The sequence below is a fragment of the Lagenorhynchus albirostris genome, chromosome 7, assembly GCF_949774975.1.
Source record: "Lagenorhynchus albirostris chromosome 7, mLagAlb1.1, whole genome shotgun sequence".
NCBI classification, from domain to species: Eukaryota; Metazoa; Chordata; class Mammalia; order Artiodactyla; family Delphinidae; genus Lagenorhynchus; species Lagenorhynchus albirostris.
Genome location: NC_083101.1, coordinates 101,315,771 through 101,324,455, shown reverse-complemented (window position 1 = coordinate 101,324,455; position 8,685 = coordinate 101,315,771).

Below are 8,685 nucleotides of genomic sequence, written 5' to 3'. Positions count from 1 at the left end.
CACAACCTTAGTGGCGGTCATGGGCTCCCACCTCTCTAGTTATTCCAGGACACCTCCTAGTCTTCTCATTCCAGCCAGTTCTCTCCAAATTGCCAAGCTCTCCAATTCCAGTTGATTTTCAGTATGTGGGCTCTTGATGCTTCCTGTATTGCAGTTTAAGAACCCACTCTGCACATGTCTCTTTGGGTCAGCCTCAGTTATGTCTCTTAATCACAATTTTACATGGACCCTCTGGCAGGATGTTGATGGAACCATCTTGGTGCTTGATGAATCAGCCCCTCTATACACTCCCTTTAGTCTGCCCAGCCTGAATTCTCCACTGGGGGAAACCAACTTGAAATATGAAGGAAAATATATTGCAAAGATCAGAAAAATTGCATCTTTTGGTGTCTCAATCAGAAAATTAAAATATTACATTTTCATCAAAATTGTCTAAGTTATTTACTCATTTACAGGTACCAGAAGTCTAATTTCTGAATTAGATTACTGGGTCTCAGGATGAACAGAGAACTTATGTCCATTAAAGGTATTTTTTTTTCATGAAACATACATATAGTTTAAAATATCAAATGATATTCAAGATTTATAATGAAAGATAGGAGCTCCTGCCCCATACTTTCCCAGTCACTATACACTAAACAACCAGTACTGTAAGTTATTTCCACTACCAGATACCTCCATATTTCTAAATAAGTCACTTATGTTTCCATTGGTACATTTGTCAATTTAGGAATTACCTACCATCTTCCATCTGAGAACGATAAAGACTCACCACTCTTTTATCTCCTTCTTCTTACCACTTGTTTCCTAATCTTTCCAAAATAGGTATAGCACAGTTGTTTTAAATATCGCTCATAGTTGAACAGCACAGTATAGGTGATTATGTTTCTTTCCTTGTACATTTTTTTCCTTGGATTTCAAATAGCCCCATTAAAATTTTTTTGTATTAAACTCTCCAGGACAGGGTTTTTTTTTTTTTTTTACCTTGGATCTGTTGATAATTTGGTCTGATAATTCTTGGATGGGATGGTAAAGGGCAGGAGGCTGTCTTGTGCATTGTAGGATATTTAGATGCGTCACTGGTCTCCTTCTAACACCTCCATCTAGTTGGAACAACCAAAAATGTCTCCAGACATTGTCATATGTCTCCTGAAGAACAAAATCACCCTCACTGAGAACCACTGCTCTAGAAGAACTGGAAACCACATCTCAGGATGGTAAAGACACTTTGTTCTCAGCCAGGTCCACTATTGTGTTTTTGTTTATCTCCTCTTGAGGACGTCTCTTCTGGAGCTTTCTATCCTTTCTGCAATCTGACCAGCGACTTTCTGGGACTCCCTAGGACAGCAGTCATCCTGGGACCTCCCTCCACTCACATCTGGGAAATTTCCTTTACTTTTCTACTATGTTGAATCATCTGTTCCTCAAATCTTTTGTCTTCTTTATCCTTTTATTCTCTTACATTTTGGAGCACCTCCTCTACCAACTTCCAGTAGGTGAATAACAGCTAAAATTTTGAAAGATTGCATGGTGAAAATGTTTATTCTACCTTCATACTTGATTATGAAGTTTAGCTGAGTTTAGACTTCCGGTTTGAAAAACACTTTTCCTCAGTATTTGAAGGCATTGATCTGTTTTCTCCTAACCTCCTATACGGTATTGAGAAATATAATGGTATCCCTGATTTTGATTCCTCTTTATAACCTATAACTTGCCTCTGAGGTTTTGAGTTCTTCTTTTTAAAACTGGTGATTTGAAATTTCAGTACACTATAACTTTTTTTTAAATTAATTAATTTTTGGCTGCATCAGGTCTTCGTTGCTGCACGCGGGCTTCTCATTGCGGTGGCTTCTCTTGTTGCGGAGCACGGCTCTAAGCACGCGGGCTTCAACCATCATGGCTCGTGGGCTCTAGAGTGCAGGCTCAGTAGTTGTGGTGCACAGGTTTCGTTGGTCTGTGGCATGTGGGATCTTCCCAGACCAGGGCTCGAACCCGCGTCCCCTGCATTGGCAGGCGGATTCTTAACCACTGCGTCACCAGGGAAGTCCTTTTTAACATCTTTATTGGAGTATAATTGCTGTACAATGTTGTGTTAGTTTCTGCTGTATAACAGAGTGAATCAGCTATATTACACTGTAACTTTTAAGGTGGGTACTTTCTATCTGGAAACTCACATGCCTTTTTGAAGGCTTCTCCACTCTGCCAAATGGTACACACCTCCTCTTCCTTCCCCTGGGCAACCCCATCTACTGCCTTCCTCCTTTGTGCCTTTCATCACACTATTTTATGACCATCCATTTAGAGGCCTGTTTTGCTTTCCCGTGAGCGTTGGGTTTCTTAGGGCAGAGCTTTATCCACCTGTATATCTTCATGTCCCTAGAACAATACCTCCAACACAGCAAGTGTGCAATGAATCCTTGTTGAATAATGAAGTAAATGGATAATGAAACAAGAAGAACCTAAATGCTATCAATCCATATTTGTGATTCATTTTGTTATTTTTATGCCATTTTTTTCCCCTCTGAAATTTACAAGGATTATTGGTCTCTGTTTCTAGTTTTTGCTTGTTTGCTTTTAGAAGTGTCACTGAGTGGGGGAGTTCCTAGTGAAGAAGGTCATATTTTGGCTGTTCTATGATCCTGAAATGATGTTCATTCTATCACTCTCCTTTCCTTTTTTTTTTTTTTTTTTTTTTTTTTTTTTTGCGGTTCACAGGCCTCTCACTGCTGTGGCCTCTCCCGTTGCAGAGCACAGGCTCCGGGCACGCAGGCTCAGCGGCCATGGCTCACGGGCCCAGCCGCTCTGCGGCATGTGGGATCTTCCCTGACCGGGGCACGAACCCGTGCCCCCTGCATCAGCAGGCGGACTCTCAACCACTGCGCCACCAGGCAAGCCCCGTCTTTCCCTTTTTTTTAAATTCACTTGTATTAGAGTATAGTTGCTTTACAATATTTTGTTAGTTTCTGCTGTACAGCAAAGTGAGTCAGTTATCCATGTACATATATATATATATATATCTCCACTCTTTTTTAGATTTCTCACTCTTCTTTCTGAGCGTTCTCTCAGTTGAAGATCCAAGTGAACCCAGGCAGGAGTATGACATTACATTGGCCTTGTGTCTGATAATTCAGTTCTGAAGGTGGGATGTTGAGTGGCACAGGGTCCAGCTGGTGAGATTTTCAGCATAGAAACCTGTTAAAACACCAAAGCATCACTAATGAGATGGGATGAATTGACTTCTATTCTGAATTTCTTGGCAGTGCCTCAGTACTGAGGCATCAGATGTGCTCAGTGTGCTACATGGAAGACCATTTCTTTTTTTTTTAATTTTATTTTATTGATTTTTATATAGCAGGTTCTTATTAGTTATCCATTTTATACATATTGGTGGATACATGTCAATCCCAATCTCCCAATTCATCCCACCACCACCACCCCCGCCACTTTCCCCCCTTTGTATCCATACGTTTGTTCTCTACATCTGTGTCTCAGTTTCTGCCCTGCAAACCGGTTCATCTGTACCATTTTTTTAGGTTCCACATATATGCGTTAATATACGATATCTGTTTTTCTCCTTCTGACTTACTTCACTCTGTATGATAGTCCCTAGATCCATCCATGTCTCTACAAATGACCCAATTTCGTTCCTTTTTATGGCTGAGTAATATTCCATTGTATATGTGTACCACAACTTCTTTATACATTCATCTGTCGATAGGCACTTAGGTTGCTTCCCTGTCCTGGCTATTGTAAATAGTGCTGCAATGAACATTGGGGTACATGACTCTTTTTGAGTTATGGTTTTCTCAGGGTATATGCCCAATAGTGAGATTGCTGGGTCATATGGTAGTTCTATTTGTAGCTTTTTAAGGAACCTCCATACTGTTCTCCATAGTGGCTGCATCAATTTACATTCCCACCAACAGTGCAAGAGGGTACCCTACCCTTTTCTCCACACCCTCTCCAGCATTTGTTGTTTGTAGATTTTCTGATGATGCCCATTCTTACTGGTGTGAGGTGATACCTCACTGCAGTTTTGATTTGCATTTCTCTAATAATTAGTGATGTTGAGCAGCTTTTCATGTGCTTCTTGGCCATCTGTATGTCTTCTTTGGAGAAATGTCTGTTTAGGTATTCTGCCCATTTTTGGATTGGGTTGTTTGTATTTTTAATATTGAGCTGCATGAGCTGTTTATATATTTTGGAGATTAATCCTTTGTCCGTTGATTCATTTGCAAACATTTTCTCACAGTCTGAGGGTTGTCTTTTCATCTTGTTTGTAGTTTCCTTTGCTGTGTAAAAGCTGTTAAGTTTCATTAGGTTTATTTTTGTTTTTATTTCCATTACTGTAGGAGGTGGATTAAAAAAAATCTTGCTGTGATTTATGTCAAAGAGTGCTCTTCCTATGTTTTCCTCTAAGAGTTTTATAGTGTCCGGTCTTACATTTAGGTCTCTAATCCATTTTGAATTTATTTTTGTGTATGGTGTTAGAGAATGTCCTAATTTCATTCTTTTACATGTAGCTGTCCAGTTATCCCAGCACCATTTATTGAAGAGACTGTCTTTTCTCCATTGTATATCCTTGCCTCCTTTGTCATAGATTAGTTGACCATAGGTACGTGGGCTTTCTATCCTGTTCCATTGATCTATATTTCTGTTTTTGTGCCAGTACCATATTGTCTTGATTACTGTAGCTTTGTAGTATAGTCTGAAGTCAGGGAGTCTGATTCCTTCAGCTCCGTTTTTTTCCCTCAAAACAGCTTTGACTATTCGGGATCTTTTGTGTCTCCATACAAATTTTAAGATTTAAGATTTTTTAAAATTTTAAGATTTTTTTGTTCTAGTTCTCTAAAAAATGCCATTGGTAATTTGATAGGGATTGCATTGAATCTGTAGATTGCTTTGGGTAGTATAGTCATTTTCACAATATTGATTCTTCCAATCCAAGAACATGGTATATCTCTCCATCTGTTTGTATCATCTTTAATTTCTTTCACCAGTGTCTTATAGTTTTCTGCATACAGGTCTTTTGTCTCCCTAGGTAGGTTTATTCCTAGGTATTTTATTCTTTTTGTTGCATTGGTAAATGGGACTGTTTCCTTAATTTCTCTTTAAGATTTTTCATAACTAGTGTATAGGAAAGCAAGAGATTTCTGTGCATTAATTTTGTATCCTGCAACTTTACCAAATTCATTGATTAGTTCTAGTAGTTTTCTGGTGGCATCTTTAGGATTCTCTATGTATAGTATCATGTAAACTGCAAACAGTGACAGCTTTACTTCTTCTTTTCCTATTTGGATTCCTTTTATTTCTTTTTCTTCTCTGATTGCCATGGCTAGGACTTCCAAAACCATGTTGAATAGTAGTGTGAGAGTGGATATCCTTGTCTTGTTCCTGATCTTAGAGGAAATGCTTTCAGTTTTTCACCATTGAGAATGATGTTTGCTGTGGGTTTGTTGTACATGGCCTTTATTATGTTGAGGTAGGTTCCCTCTATGCCCACTTTCTGGAGAGTTTTTATCATAAATGGGTGTTGAATTTTGTCTAAAGCTTTTTCTGCACCTATTGAGATGATCATATGGCTTTTAACCTTCAATTTGTTAATATGGTGTATCACATTGATTGATTTCCATATATTGAAGAAGCCTTGAATCTCTGGGATAAATCCCACTTGATCATGGAGTATGATCCTTTTAATGTGTTGTTGGATTCTGTTTGCTTGTATTTTGGTGAGGCTTTTTGCATCTATATTCATCAGTGATATTGGTCTGTAATTTTCTTTTTTTGTAGTATCTTTGTCTGGTTTTGGTATCAGGGTGATGGTGGCCACATAGAATGAGTTTGGGAGTTTTCCTTCCTCTGCAATTTTTTGGAAGCATTTGAGAAGGATGGGTGTTAGTTCTTCTCTAAATGTTTGATAGAATTCACCTGTGAAGCCATCTGGTCCTGGACTTTTGTTTGTTGGAAGATTTTAAATCACAGTTTCAATTTCGTTGCTTGTGATTGGTCTGTTCATATTTTCTGTTTCTTCCTGGTTCATTCTTAGAAGGTTATAGCTTTCTAAGAATTTGTCCATTTCTTCCAGGTTGTCCATTTTATTGGCATAGAGTTGCTTGTAGTAGTCTCTTAGGATGCTTTGTATTTCTGCAGTGTCTGTTGTAACTTCTTTTTCATTTCTAATTTTATTGATTTGAGTCCTCTGCTTCTTTTGCTTGATGAGTCTGGCTAATGGTTTATCAATTTTATCTTCTCAAAGAACCAGCTTTTAGTTTTATTGATCCTTGCTGTTGTTTTCTTTGTTTCTATTTCATTTATTTCTGCTCTGATCTGTATGATTTCTTTCCTTCTGCTAGCTTTGGGTTTTCTTTGTTCTTCTTTCTCTAGTTCCTTTAGGTGTAAGGTTAGATTGTTTGCTTGAGATTTTTCTTGTTTCTTGAGGTAGGCTTGTATTGCTATAAACTTCCCTCTTAGAACTGCTTTTGCTGCATCCCATAGGTTTTGGATTGTCGTGTTTTCACTGTCATTTGTCTCTAGGTATTTTTTGATTTCCTCTTTGATTTCTTCAGTGATCTCTTGGTTATTTAGTAACGTATTGTTTAGCCTCCATGTGTTTGTGTTTTTTACGTTTTTTTCCTTGTAATTCATTTCTAATCTCATAGTGATGTGGTCAGAAAAGATGCTTGATATGATTTCAGTTTTCTTACATTTACTGAGGCTTGATTTGTGTCCCAAGATGTGATCTGTCTTGGAGAATGTTTCGTGCACACTTGAGAAGAAAGTGTAATCTGCTGTTTTTGGATGGAATGTCCTATAAATATCAATTAAATCTATCTGGTCTGTTGTGTCATTTAAAGTTTCTGTTTCCTTATTTATTTTCATTTTGGATGATCTGTCCAGTGGTGTAAGTGAGGTGTTAAAGTCCCCTACTATTATTGTGTTACTGTCGATTTCCTCTTTTATAGCTGTTAGCAGTTGCCTTATGTACTGAGGTGCTTCTGTGTTGGGTGCATATATATTTATAGTTGCTATATCTTCTTCTTGGATTGATCCCTTGATCATTATGTAGTGTCCTTCCTTGTCTCTTCTAACATTCTTTGTTTTAAAGTCTATTTTATCTAATATGAGTACTGCTACTCCAGCTTTCTTTTGATTTCCATTTGCATGGAATATCTTTTTCCATCCCCTCACTTTCAGTCTGTATGTGTCCCTAGGTCTGAAGTGGGTCTCTTTTAGACAGCATATATATGAGTCTTGTTTTTGTATCCATTCAGCGAGCCTGTGTCTTTTAGTTGGAGCATTTAATCCTTTCACCTTTAAGGTAATTATCGATATGTATGTTCCTATGACCATTTCCATTTTCTTAATTGTTTTGGGTTTGTTTTTGTAGATCCTTTTCTTCTCTTGTGTTTCCCACTTAGAGAATTTCCTTTAGCATTTGTTGTAAAGCTGGTTTGGTGGTGCTGAATTCTTTTAGCTTTTGCTTGTCTGTAAAGCTTTTGATTTCTCCATGGAATCTGAATGAGATCCTTGCCGGGTGAAGTAATCTTGGTTGTAGGTTCTTCCCTTTCATCACTTTAAGTATATCATGCCACTCCTTTCTGGCTTGTAGAGTTTCTGCTGAGAAATCAGCTGTTAACCTTATGGGAGTTCCCTTGTATGTTATTTGTCATTTTTCCCTTGCTGCTTTCAATAATTTTTCTTTGTCTTTAATTCTTGCCAATTCGATTACTATGTGTCTTGGTGTGTTTCTCCTTGGGTTTATCCTGTATCGGACTCTCTGTGCTTCCTGGACTTGTGTGGCTATTTCCTTTACCATGTTAGGGAATTTTTCGACTATAATCTCTTCAGATATTTTCTCTGGTCCTTTCTCTTTCTCTTCTCCTTCTGGGACCCCTATAATGCAAATTTTGTTGCATTTAATGTTGTCCCAGAGGGCTCTTAGGCAGTCTTCATTTTTTTTCATTCTTTTTCTTTATTCTGTTCCATAGCAGTGAACTCCACCACTCTGTCTTCCAGGTCACTTATCCGTTCTTCTGCCTCAGTTTTTCTGCTATTGATTCCTTCTAGTGTATTTTTCATTTGTTACTGTATTGTTCCTCTCTGTTTGTTTGTTCTTTAATTCTTCTAGGTCTTTGTTAAACATTTCTTGCACCTTCTTGATCTTTGCCTCCATTCTATTTCTGAGGTCCTGGATCATCTTCACTATCATTATTCTGAATTCTTTTTCTGGAAGGTTGCCTATCTCCACTTCATTTAGTTGTTTTTCTGGGGTTTTATCTTGTTCCTTCATCTGGTACATAGCCCTCTGCCTTTTCATCTTGTCTGTCTTTCTGTGAATGTGGTTTTTGTTCCACAGGCTGCAGGATTGTAGTTCTTCCTGCTTCTGCTGTCTGCCCTCTGGTGGATAAGGCTGTCTAAGAGGCTTGTGCAAGTTTCCTGATGGGAGGGACTGGTGGTGGGTAGAGCTGTGTGTTGCTCTGTTGGGCAGAGCTCAGTAAAACTTTAATCCGTTTGCTGATGCGTGGGGCTGGGTTCCCTCCCTGTTGGTTGTTTGGCCTGAGGCGACCCAACACTGAAGCCTCCTCAGGCTCTTTGGTGGGGCTATTGGAGGACTCTGGGAGGGCTCATGCCAAGGAGTACTTCCCAGAACTTCTGCTGCCAGTGTCTTTGTCCCCGCAGTGAGCC